A 13,485-nucleotide genomic window follows, 5' to 3' on the forward strand; every position below is an offset into this window, starting at 1 on the left:
AGTAAAACGAAGAACCCTTATCTCAAGTGAAAATTGCGTGTTTTCTCACCCCACAGGGAAAACTGTAGGTATGTCCTCTACCAGGAGTAACGTTGAAAGCCACTTAATACGGTAAATGCTAATTAAAGAGTTCAGATTTAAGCCCTACTTCCCCCAACTCTGTTAACAGGAAGAAAAGTGTGTTGCATCTTATAATCTAAAGCTCTAAAACCTGAATGCTCAATTGTGCAGCATACCTATAAAGTGTTTTGTTCAGCATGTTCTCAAACTGAATTTCTACCTCACAAAGGGAGAAAGAGAAGGAAGAGGGAAGAGAGAAACCAGTCAATATGACAAATTTCTAATCAATTCATATTTTACATAGCTAACAAACCTTCGGTCTTAACAATAGGATAAATCTTCTGGCGTCAGCTGGAAACCAGTTAAAAAACAATCAGAGTGTATATGCAAGGAATCTGTGGCATCTGGCACCTAATGCCTAGAAGAGTTTGAAAGTGGTCGTCGCCCACCCATGAATATCGTGACACACTTAGTCTTTCTTCAACTGCTTGGAGAGTAGATGTTTGGTTTGCTGCTCTCTTTCCCAAGCTGGCTTTTTGGATAGCTCATGATTCCTTCCCCACACTCCCCTTTTTTTTGCCCCCAGTTTTTTTGGTGCCTGTGTTCAGGCCCCCCCCCCCCCCCCTTCCAGGATTCCTGTGTTCAGGATTCCTAGCTTCCTCCTTGACTGACCCCCATGCAACTTACAGTAGGTGTCATGCTAATTTTTGTAATATTACCAATCCATGCCTGGAGTGTTGATCCTGGCCTGTTATGCATCGTAAGAGGTCTAAGCATCCTTCTTAGGAAGGATTTACCTCTCCTGAAGTGGACACTTCTGCTTCCCCTTCTTCCAGACTTTTTTCTTCTGCATCTCCTTCCTTTGATGCCTTGTCCCCTTCCTTTTCTTCCATTGACTCATCTTTGGAAGTATCAGGAATTGGTCAGGGTGATATTTTGTTTAATGCAGGCCTGTCTCTTCCAGAGGGAGAAGTCCCTTCAAGGAGGGAGGCGGCAGCAAGCAACTCCATCTTGTTCTTTAGTTTCCAAGACCAATTCACACAAGATGGCATCGTGTGGACCTCCTTAAGCCTACGAGGGGTCCCTGCCTTGGAAGGCTCCCCTAGTGGTTCCCCCTCCTACTGGCTTCCATTATTTTGGGGCGAGTGTTCTGCCACCAAGTGGGACGCCATCAGTAACCACATCTCATCCTGGGTCACCCTTTATTTCATCATCAGTGAGGCCATCAACTTGGATTAAGAGTCCAACGTACGCCGTGATGTCATTCCCAGCATCATCTTTGCCTCTGACATCAGTTCCAGTGACAGGTCCTGAGCTCACTCAGGGAACCTGAGTTAACCATATTTAAGTTACTGAACATTCCTCAACAGTAGATCAAGACTCCAGTTCCTACCCTACCTATTAGCAGGGATCCACAGGCACAATGGACATGAAGTTACAATAAATGACCACACCCTTTACACCCCTGATATTTACTTTTTGAGACAAAGATGTAAATTACAGAAATTCTCCGTACATACTAACTATGGAAAGTTTCTACAGCAGTCAGCTTGATCACAGCAAGATGTTCTCACTCAAAAGTGGCAAAAGAAACTATACTTTAATGATGGCAGGTGAGATGAGGTTCCCCACTCACTGACCTACCACCAGTTAACTACCATATCACCAAGTTTAAATGATCAATTCCAGCTCACCACTGAGAATATTCCTGTAAAAAAGGCTATGGTTTGTATATCCTTATGAATAAATAACTAATTATGTAATGATTAACAACACAAGATGAAATTATTATTATTAATTAGGGGTGAGTTTTAGTTTTTTCCAGACCTCTGAGTCTCAAGTAGACTCTTCTCGGGCTGGTTCTCAGGGATCAATCCTGAGAAGGGGGAAAAAAAAAAAAAATTAAAAAAAAAAATGATACTTTATTTGAGAAACCCGTCTTATTTAAAAAATTTATGATTTTATTAATTGAAAAATCCCTGCTTTCAGCAAGAATATTTTTCATTTCCGAACTCCGCAGATAAATAGATCTTTGCTGGGTCCAATTTGGGCACTCAACAAGCAAATGCTGTACTGTCATGGGTGTTTGACATGTTACATTTCACTGGGTCAGCATGTGGTGTTGACATCAAGTGACCATGTGAGAATCTTGTGTGTCCTATACGTAGCCTTGCTATGATCACCTCTTTTGATCTTTCCTCCTGTGAGGATGTCCTCCATGCATAGACTTCAGTTTTTATGTTTTTAAGTTTATTTGTTGTTGGCACGAGGCCCATTCTTCTTTCCAATCCTGGTAAATCATGTTTTAACAGATTTTACCCAGTCTGACACTGGGGCATATGAAATTGTTGGAGGGATAGTGCAGGCTAATTTGGCAGCAGAGTCTGCATATTCATTTCTTTTTTATTCCCACGTGTGCTGGGATCCAACAATATTTTTTCCATTGATATTCCTGATTGGAGGAGTTGATGAATTTTTATTTGAATTTCCTGTACTATTTGGTTTCCTGGTTTATACTGTCTTATTGCATCTATAGCGCTATGTGAGTCACTGAAAATAACAGAGACACTTGCTTTTGCCTCAGATATCATATCTAGAGCCATCTGTATGGCTGTGACTTCAGCAGTAAATACTGATGATATTGAAGGTAGGCTTTTTTTAATTAACATTTTTCGAATATGCAGATGCTCCTACTCCAACATTATTTTTGGAGCCGTCTGTATACGTATACCATAAATTTGTCACCTTTTCTTCCGATGTGCTCCAAAGCATGTTGGCGGTACATTTCCGTACTTGTCATTTGCTTTTTGAGTAGGTAAGACAGGGAGGTACATATCTTTACTCGATTTAAAATCCATGGTGGTGGCAATTCCATTGGTGGGTGAAAAATTGGATCCATATTATGTATGTTCATTATGTATCTAGCTCTTTTTGGGAAAGAGCTAGTACTATTAACTGCTGTTATTTGATTACAGTTTTGGAAGCAGTAAGCTGCAGGAGACGATCCCGCTTGCATTGAAAGACCTCTTTGTATTGTTATTAAATTACGGTGATGTTTTAAGGGCAAAACACCTGCCTCCACCAAAAGTGAGTTTGTTGGGGACGATCGGAATGCTCCTGTGCACAATCGCACGCCTTCATGGTGCACTGCATCCAGAGATTTTAATGCAGATTCTGAGGCGGATGAATATATTGGACAGCAGTAATCTATTATGGATAAGACTGTTGCCTTACATATCATTAATAAAATGTCTCGTTTTGCTCCCCAATTAGTGTGTGATAACTTTTTTAATATGGCAAGGGCTTTGATGCCCTTGGCTTTAATGTATTTGATGTGCTCTTTCCAATTTAAATGTTGATAAAATATTACTCCTTAGATACTTGGTAGATACTTGATTTTTGTACAAAATGTTATTGTTATAATACAATTAAGTTTGTTCATACTTACCTGGCAGATATATATATAGCTGTATTCTCCGAAGTCCGACAGAATTTCAAAATTCGCGGCACACGCAGTGGGCGGCCAGGTGGTAGTACCCATTCCCGCCGCTGGGAGGCGGATATCAGGAACTATTCCCATTTTCTATTCATATTTTATCAGTGCCACTGTCTCCTGAGGGGAGGTGGGTGGGCACTTTAATTATATATATCTGCCAGGTAAGTATGAACAAACTTAATTGTATTATAACAATAACATTTTGTTCATGAAACTTACCTGACAGATATATATATAGCTGAATCCCACCTTCGGATGGTGGGAAGAGACAGAATAGGATTTTTGGGAAACTAAATTAAGTAGATGATATACATCTTGGTTCCTCACCTGTTAGCATAGCCGACTTCGTGATTACTGTCACCAAAGTCTGCTTCTGCGTTACTAGAGTTGCCAGCGAGGTAGAGACCTGTAATGCTGGTGCGCTCTAGATGATCTGTCAACGGGGGCGTGACCACAATGTGACTAGACCATTATGGACCATACTTCTGAGGGCAACGAAGCTAAAACCACCACCTGACCTAACCTATCAAAGTTAGTCCATAATTCTAGGCTAAAGAAAAGAAAAGGAACGAGCCTCAAGCGACCAACCCTTCAAAGTTAAAAGCACACCTATCCCTTTTCTATAGGATAGGATTCGTGTTGCTTGCTGCCCCCAATAATATATCTACGGATATTGTATGGTCCTAGCGACTTTACAGATCTCAAATGTCGTCTTCACATCCCGTCGGGAGTGTGAAGCTGAACACAGAGTTGCTTCGCTAAAGCGTGGCACTCGGTATGTTACTGAGTGTCATGCTCTGTTGAAATGCTTCCGAGGCCGCGCCCTCACCTCTTGAGCATTAATATTAAGAAAAAAATCTCAAAATCTTTATGCAAACATAATGAATGAGACTTCTTAAAAGATCTCCTTGACTATAATGCCAGGGTGTTCTTGGACATGAACCAGTTCTGGTCTTTTACGGAACACCGCAGATTGTCCGTTGACCTCGACTTTCTATAGTTTTATCAAGATAAAACTTGAGAGACCCGACAGGGCACATGACTCTCTAATGCCCTTGCCCAATAATTTGTGCCATACCTTGGTCTCCAAGCCTTCGGGTCAAGGGTTAGATAGGTTTTCGTTCTTATCAGAACGGAAGGCTTAGAGGACAGACCGCATTATGTCCTTTAAAGCTAAAACCTCTGATGATGGCTAAAACCTCACTCACCCTCTTTGCTGTGGCTAGAGCGGTTTAGAATGTTAGCCTTTCTGGTCACGTGTATTAAGTTCGCAGAAAGGATAGGTTCGAAATGCTTTTGGCATCAGAAACTCAGACTACGTCTAGTTCCATGCCGGAACCTGCGATCCAGAGAATTTCAAGATCTCCCCAAACCTCAAAGATCGTGAAGCTTTGTTGTTTGACAGAACCGAATCTCTGAGCCTAGAGGCCGTCAACAACATATTTGCATATTTTACAATAGTTAGGACTTCTAGCTTATCTCAATACTTCATACGGAAAGATAGAACCATAAAGAAATTCACAGAGGTCGAGGTGGAGGAACAGTCATTTCCCTTCACTATTATAGAAAACATAAGATATGACGAATTGCTTCAAGAACCCTTTGTTTTGTGTTTGTATGGTGTTTTGACGTTTGGATGGAACCATTGGTTTATTTCAGCAACGAGACCAACGGCTTCCGAACCACATCGAGAGTGAACTTCTATCACAGAAATACGCATCTCTGATCTCTCTAGGAATGCCAGAGAATCGAACTCGCGGCCACCTAGGTGGCAGGCAAAGACCCATACCAACCACGCCACTGAGGCGCTCCTCCAGAACGGCCCCCTCCGATTGAAACACTGAAAATAGGCAGCACTGCTTTGCCTTGGCCAAGAGACTGCCATTAATCTTGAAGATCTTATCGCTTCTCGATAGGTCTGAACGCCTTCATACTCAGAGAGGAGAGATATTAGATACTTCACTAAGTGACGATGTTAGATTACACCGATTCTCCGGGAAGGGTCTTTGGACAATTCTCTGAATTACCTGACCTCTGTGAATCCAACCTCTTAGAGGCCAACATGTGGCGACTAAAGCTAATCCTCTAGGATCATGAATAAGGGAACAACTTAAGAGGAAGCTCCTTCGTCTTCAATATTACGAAAAACTTAACGAAAGGACGCCCTCGTGCTCTCCTCAACTTTCGACATACTTCTAAGTGAGGATTACTCAGACGTCAGTAGTTGTTGCCTTCGATCGAGAAGACCCGCACGGACGTGCACTAGTTTAACGAACCTCTTGAGGATCGTTACGTTCCGTGCCCAAGCCCATAACCAACTCTCTCTTCTTGAGCTATGAGAGAGCTGAGAAATTATCCGAGATGATTTGGGCCACTCGATCCAAACTCACCCTTCGAGGAAACTGGAGAGCCGACCAATTTGGCTTCCAATTCTTTCAGACAATGTGCCAGCAACATCTGTTCCTCTGTTCGGATGTCTGGCACCCTCTCGCTATCACCCGAGGTGATCCTCAGCCGTTGAGAGAAAATTAGAATTATTACTAGATCTTTGATGTTATTCCAATTTCTTCTTGAGGAAAAATTGTAGAGGGTCTGAATTGCTGTTTATTCAGGGAAAACAAGCTTCTTCAGCGAGGAAATGGTCCCCAGCAAACTCATCCATCCCCTCACTCAGCCTGCTTCCTTCCCTAAATAAGGCTGCGCTTTGCATAAGCAGGAGAGCATTATTCTAGTGCTATGCCGCGGTAGATTCGTACAGAATTCCGTTACCGTGCGGTAAACCCGCACCCGAACAAGTATAAGAGATATCTTGTTGAAATTTTCTAAGTAAACGGAAGGCATGTTCATTCATGATTACTAGAAATTTCCTCACCCGAGGCTAAAATCCATGATTGTAGGGCAGAGAGACGGCTTATTCAGCCATTCCCGCAAGGGAGAGAGACGTACCAACCGCGCATGTCACCGAGCTAGCCGGTACTGCGTAGATCACAGTAACAGCAGCCTTGTTCATCGTCTCGCACCATCTGCCTGAGTTGCCAGCTACTCCTTTTACGAAGGGATAGGTATGAAATTATCGAGCAAAAGGAAACTCTCAAGCAGGCATATTTAAACAAAACAAAATTCGCTAAATACAGAAGCTGAGTTGGTGTTGTCGTAACAATACTGAAGAGTTGTTCTTACTCCGAAAACTCTTGGAAGGTTGAAGGGAGTGTCAATTAAATACATTAGAACAACAGTTCTTTCGGCTTCTATCCGCAGAGGTAAATACGATATGCGTATATGACTTGACCCATGCGTTAGCAAAATGACGCAAAGATAAACTATACGTAAGTATTGTAGTAATTTGAACATCGAATTCTCTACTACATCTTTCCTCGACGAGGAAGAGAAAAATAAAGGAAAACGACTGTCCACGTTCTAATGAATGAGACTTTTAAAAGAACTCCTTGACTCTTTGCCAAGACCCTTTGCCAAGAAAAGGGAGTAATATTCGAATAGAGATCATCAAGAGAGAACCGAGGATCGAAAAGGAACCGTTCAATGTTCTTATGATATTGGCATAAGTCTTCCTGGATCTAGTCTACAAGTCTTTTTCTACTCCCCGGATGAGCCTCTGAAAATGAATAGAGCTCTTCCGAAATTTGTTAATGAGTTTATCCGCTTAAACGATAAAAACGTTAAAATCTATGTCAATGAGAACTACCCCATTTATGAGGGGTCCCCCACTTAAATGACAACGGGGAAAACGTCCTTACTTGACAAAACTATTAGCACTTTGCTAATAGAGGAAAACCCTTTAACATGACCGAAAGTCACCCAGGAATCCGAGTATATTAATCTTCCAGATTCTCAGGAGAAATCGATGAAGAGGAAAGAGGGATCGAAGAAAAAATTCGGGTATGTCTCTCCCGCTAACTCCGAATCCTTTTTAAAATTTCTGTGAAGGAATGTCCTGTGGAGAGTCCTGAAAAACCTCCTCTTGAAGAGCGTTTAGCAAAGCGTCAAGCGTCCTAAGAAACGTCCTTAACAGCAAATAAGACGCCTTCTACAAGTCTTTTCTCTCGCAAGAGCGTCCTGCCGAGCTTTCCACCGAAGCGTCCTGGCGAATGTCCACAAAAGCGTCCTCATAAGCGTCCTGCCGAGCGTCCTGCTGAGCGTCCTGCTGAGCGTCCTCAAAAAAACGTCCTGCTTAGCTACGAGCGTGTCTGAGCAGAGAACACCAAGTCTTCTGAACGACGTTTCAGAGAGGAACTCGTTGAGCGCCCAGATGCATGCAAGGCCCGCCAAGAGGCGTCCTGGCGAGCGACCTTGCCAACATCTCAATGTTATGACGAACCGCGTTTTGCGTATGACGTTGAATATTTTCAAGGGACGTCCTCATGCGAGTCTCCATGGAGAGCCGCACGCTGCTCCTGAAGTGTGTGAACACTAAAGGAAGACGTATGGCTTTCGTCTTCAAGACGGGCCTTAAAGACCATACCTTCTAGCAAAGATAGTGGCCGCCTGTGCGACAACTTGCGTCTTAGTAATGCAAAAAGAACATCTCCAGAAACGCACTCAGCAAAGGAACGCCGAGCGTCCGAAAGACACCCTCGCAAGGTGCTTGCCGAGCGTCCTGGAGAATGTCTCTACTTATAGGATGTCGAGCACCTCCAAAAGCTTCCTCACGTCTAAATTGCCCTTCTTATGCCGAACCAGAGACATAAGTTGTTTGACTGTGCAAAGCAGCTTGCCGGACGTCAAACTTATCAGCTTGCTTTTTCGAAGTAAAGCGAACGTTACATAACGTATACGGACGCGCCATGAGGACGAGGAGACGAATACTGAGTTGCTCCTCAAAGGTGGAATCTACGAATGTCCTTGATTAACCAAATTCTTTTGGAATGCTAGCGAGGTTGAAACAGCTCTAACTTCATGAGCGTTCACTCACAGGAGGCTCAATCACTCTTCTGGCAAGATGAATGAGCCTCCTTAATATGTCCTTAGGAAAAGGGACAGTACATTCTTCGAAAAGGGTGGGTAAATGTGGTCTCTTCCTGAGCAACCATACATTACCCGAAGGACCTCTTACTTCCTTCGTTTATGTAAATAAAATTCGAGAGCCCTGACAGGGCACAGGACTCTTTCATCCTCTCGTGACGAGAGAGAGGGACGTGAAGCGGGCGCGAGTCCTTCCGAGAGCTCCAACCCCCTGTGTGGGGAGGACGCCTCGGAGGACGAGAAGCAATCCTTCAAGATTCGTGCACGTGCTCGATCTTCGGCAGCCTGGGAAGCGACAACAGGACACTGCCGAAAGGAAGCCAGATCAGCATGAAAAACCCGTAACCCTACCTTCGGCTTTTGACATGCCCTCTCCCTGGTTTCCTGGGAGTCCGACAGAGGTCTAGGCCTAGAGGCGTTATGGGGCCGATCTGACGTTCCCTCCTGACGAGAGAGAGGACGTGAAGTGTCCTCTTCTCTAAATGCTTCTTAGAGGGCTCGAGTCCTTCCAAAAGCTCCAACCCTTGCGCGGGGAGGACGAGAAGCAATCCTTCAAGATTCGTGCACGTGCACGATCTTTAGCAGCCTGGGAAGCGTCAACAGGTCCTGGCCGAAGGGACGCCAGATCGGTGGGGGAGCCCCGTAACCCTCTTGCGGCTTTCGACATGCCCTCTCCCTGAGTCCTGGGTGTCGACAGAGGTCCAGGCCTAGAGGCATTATGGGGCCGAGCACTTAGTCTAAGATTACTTGATGTAATCCTTCTAGCAGCACTTCTTCTAGGCCCGTAAGCCATACCACAGGGTTAGGCAAAATAAAATCTACAGGAGGTTAGAAGGTCCATTATTTCTAACTTCTGTTTACTGTGGAGGAAAACTCCTGATTCTAACACGCTCTAAAATGCGTACATGAATCCTACTTCTTCCGTAATCAGTCACACATTACACTAATTACATTGAACTTTATGCAAAGAAAACATGTAAACGTCATATATACTAAGCGAGTGTCTACCGAAAGTTCCGGTAGCCTCACCTTACCCCATGCAGACAACAAGTCTGAAACTAGGCTAACTAGCTTCAGACATCAAATGCAATGAAAAAATTTACGATAGCGTATGCCTAGCCATAAATCCAAGTCAATAATCGAAAGAATAATTAGGATACTTAAGCGGCTAATAAGTTTCAAAATCCTAGGCGGAGGTCTGTAAACAGTTTGTTTACCGACCGGCGACAGAAAAAAATATGAATAGAAAATGGGAATAGTTCCTGATATCCGCCTCCCAGCGGCGGGAATGGGTACTACCACCTGGCCGCCCACTGCGTGTGCCGCGAATTTGAAATTTCTGTCCCGGACTTCGGAGAATACAGCTATATATATATCTGTCAGGTAGTTTCATGAACAAAATTGCATTTCAGTGCTATAAAGATGCAGTTTGATTGTTTGGTTTTTCATCCACCTTTTGTCTTTGTAGAAGACGATTGCTTTTGTTTTGTCAGTTGAAAATTTAAATCCAACAGAATTTGCCCAACTACATATATTTGAAATGGCAGTACTGAGAACTCTCTGAGCATGTCTCAAACATTACTACTCGTATAGTAAATGACAAAGTCATCACATATAAACTGTTTTTTTACACCACTTGGTAAATTTATAGTAATGTCATTGATTGCTAAAGCAAAACAATGTACAGCTCAAGACACTACCTTGAGGATTCCTTCTTCCAGTTTATAGGTTACTGAGTATGGAATTTTCTACTCTTACTTGAAAAGTTCTGTTTGTTAAGAAGTTCTTAATAAATATTGGTAAGTGGCCCTTTAGTCCCTTGGAGTGGAGTGTTTTTGCATGATGTTATGTTTCCATGTTTGTTATCGTATGCTTTTTCTATATCAAAAATAGAGCTACTGTTAATTTTCTTTTGTTCAAAGCCAGTTTTTGATATGCATTCTAAATGCGTTAAGGATCTAGGGTTGATCTGCCAGCTATTGAACCAGATTGTGGTTGGTGTTAAAATGGATTCTTTGGTTTATTACATACCTTAATCGTGCCATTAACCATTTTTTCTAAGATTTTGCATAGGCAACTTGTTAGAGATATCGGTCTATAATTGGATGGATTACTTGCATCCTTTCCTGGTTTGTTTATTGGAATAATTATGGCATGTTTCCATTTATCAGGAAAGACACGTTTTAGCCAGATACTATTGTAAAATTTTAATAAATATGATTTAGCTATATAGCTAATTTTTCTATCATTTCAATGATATTTTATCATATCCTGGTGCAAAGGGATGACAAGAGTTTGATGGCATTATCTAGTTCATCCATGTTAAAAATATAGTTATATTCCAGGTCTTCAAGAGTTTCAAAATTGAGTATTATATTTTCTTTTTGTTTTCTGATATTTTGAAAATGTGTATCTAAGCAGGAGTAAGCACTGATGTTTTCAAAATGTTTCCCAATTATTTTTGTTTGATATTTCCATAGTATCATGGTATATTTTTCCATTTAAATGTATTGCACTTCTTGGAGGTCTTATATGTTTTCCATTGATTTTCCTTATCTTTTGCCAGACATCCCTTGTGGATGTGTTTGAAGATATGTTGAGACATATTCCTTCATGATGCAATTTTTTCAGCTATTACCGTTTGTCTAAATTTGGCTGTATATCTGTTATATAGTGGTTTAATGTGGTTAATTGTTATGTTTGTAATAACTATTTTGTTTAATATGTTTATACTATAGGGCAGGATTCACATGTAGTATTGTGATCTTCATTATGTGGGAATGGTGGTATGTTTCGTGTGTATAGGAAATATTTATCCCAGTTAGCTTTTTGTAATTATTAATCTTGTAGGTGGCAATATTTTGACATTACTTAAGTAGTTCAGAATGATTGGGGTAAATGGTCACTTGTGTAATGAATCGTCTAGGACAATTCCATTCAAATTTCTCCGCTACATCATTTGAACTAATGAAATGTCAATTGAAGAAAAGGTTAGTGTGGTATTTGAAAAATATGTTGGAAATTCCCACTTTCATTGAGACAATACAGGTTGTGTTTCATTATAGTATTCTCTATGTTGATTCCGGATGTGTCAGTGGGGTTATTAATATCCCATAATGGGATTATGTGCATTAAAATCTTCCTACTATAAGTAGTGGTTCCCTCCGTATACTTTTGCTAATAAGTTCAGAAAAATCACTGAAATTTGCACTGAAATTTGGTTGGTTTTATATAAATTACAAATAGTGATTTTTACTTTTATCAGGCATATACAGTTTAATTGATGTTATTTTGATATGGCATAGATGTATGTCAACAGGTTCATATGTAATGCTATTATGAACGTATATGGCTGTGTCTAATTTTCCACCGTCAGTTGGTGAATAACAGGCAATTTTTATAGTGTTGGATATTTTGTAGGGTTACTTCCTATATGTGTAGACATATGCACATTGGGTGTGGTCTCGTATGATTCTTTTGTAATTCACCCAGACGTAGTCGGGTTAAGAGACCATTTATATTCCATTGAATGATTTTATATTCCATTATTGGGAGGAATTGGTGTTAAATTCTGTAAATTCATTGCTGATTTTACTTTATCTCGTAGTTTATATGCATTTGAATTTATTTGTTTTTTTGGTTTTTTAATCGTTGTATTTGTATGTTGGTTATTAGATTTGTGTAGTAGTTTGTTTTTCATAGTTGAATATTATAAGTCTATTTTTGATTTTATAATTTCCTTTTTGTATTTTAAGGATTCAAAGAACATAATTCGTTCTCATGTTTTGGTGTGTTAAAGGGCACCTCCTTAATTTGGTAAAATTGTCAATACAATTTCGTACTGTGTCCTCTGTCCTTGGTAGTTAGTTGGTTATATTGACTTACAAAGCATTCATTACAACCACAAGATGAAGCATGTTTGGTAATGTTAATTATTGGTTCAGAAGTTTTTTGGTCTAGCTTTAGAAATTTCTGGTTTTGTAATTCTATTGTTTCTTTTCTGTAGTGATAAGGACTGTTGGTTTGAGGGGTTATTTGTTTTGTTGTTGTTAATGGGATATTTGGGTCTTGTGATGGTTGGGGGGTGATAGTTATATTTTGGTTTGGTTTAATGGTATTGATTTCATTAGTATTATTTGATGGAAATTGTAAAGAGTGATCTTTACTGTCCAGATGTTGGCTGTTTGATTGAGATTGAGGGTAATTGTGTATTTCCACTTGTGATGAGGTTAGTTTAATATCTTTTTTAAAATGTTCTCCTGGTGTAGTTGGATCTCTCTGGATTGATTGTAACTTTTCAATATTTACTTTTTTTCCCTTAGGTGGGGTTCTTTCTAGAATTCTTTTCTTTTTTGCCAGTTCGATTATCGTCATTATTTAATTCTTCTTCTATTGGAAGTTCTTTTCCATGGATAACTGAATCATCTATGTTAGTGGTGGTATTGGTTGTTGTAATATCACTTTTATTTTGGGTTTTCAGTATTATTGGTATGAAATCCAGTTTCCATGTTTATACTATCTTGTTTATCATTGTGCTGTTTGATGTCTGATTTTTAGTCACATTTGAAAAGGTGGGGGTTTTTGGATGGATTGTTTAACGCCTCTTACTTTTAGCTCAAGTCTGGCTTCCATGACTGACATTCCTGTTCTATTTATTAACAACTGAAGTCTGTGTTTTATATTTGGTAAAATGAACACTCCTTAGATTTTGCGTGATGAGCATTAAACCAATTAGTGGTATGGTCATATGATGAACAGACTGGCACATATGGTCATCTGATGCACAGACTGCCACATATAGCCTTATTACGGCATCTTTGTATGTGTGTCCATACCTTGAGCACTGTTAGTACATTGTAGTGGTTTAGGAACAAAAGGAAGAACTTCTTATTTTGTCCAAGAATTTTTATTTTAAATGGTAAGTCTTGGCCTGTAAATTTTATTTTGGT

At 40.6% G+C, this 13,485-nt stretch overlaps 1 protein-coding gene across 1 annotated transcript in view; it reads right to left on the minus strand.

The window, feature by feature from the left end:
* The window catches only part of LOC135200306 (transcription elongation factor S-II-like), a 102,430-nt gene that overhangs the window by 37,891 nt on the left and 51,054 nt on the right, over positions 1-13,485 (minus strand). The gene's annotated exons all lie outside the window — the stretch shown is intronic.

The sequence above is a fragment of the Macrobrachium nipponense genome, chromosome 26 (assembly GCF_015104395.2).
Source record: "Macrobrachium nipponense isolate FS-2020 chromosome 26, ASM1510439v2, whole genome shotgun sequence".
NCBI classification, from domain to species: domain Eukaryota; kingdom Metazoa; phylum Arthropoda; class Malacostraca; order Decapoda; family Palaemonidae; genus Macrobrachium; species Macrobrachium nipponense.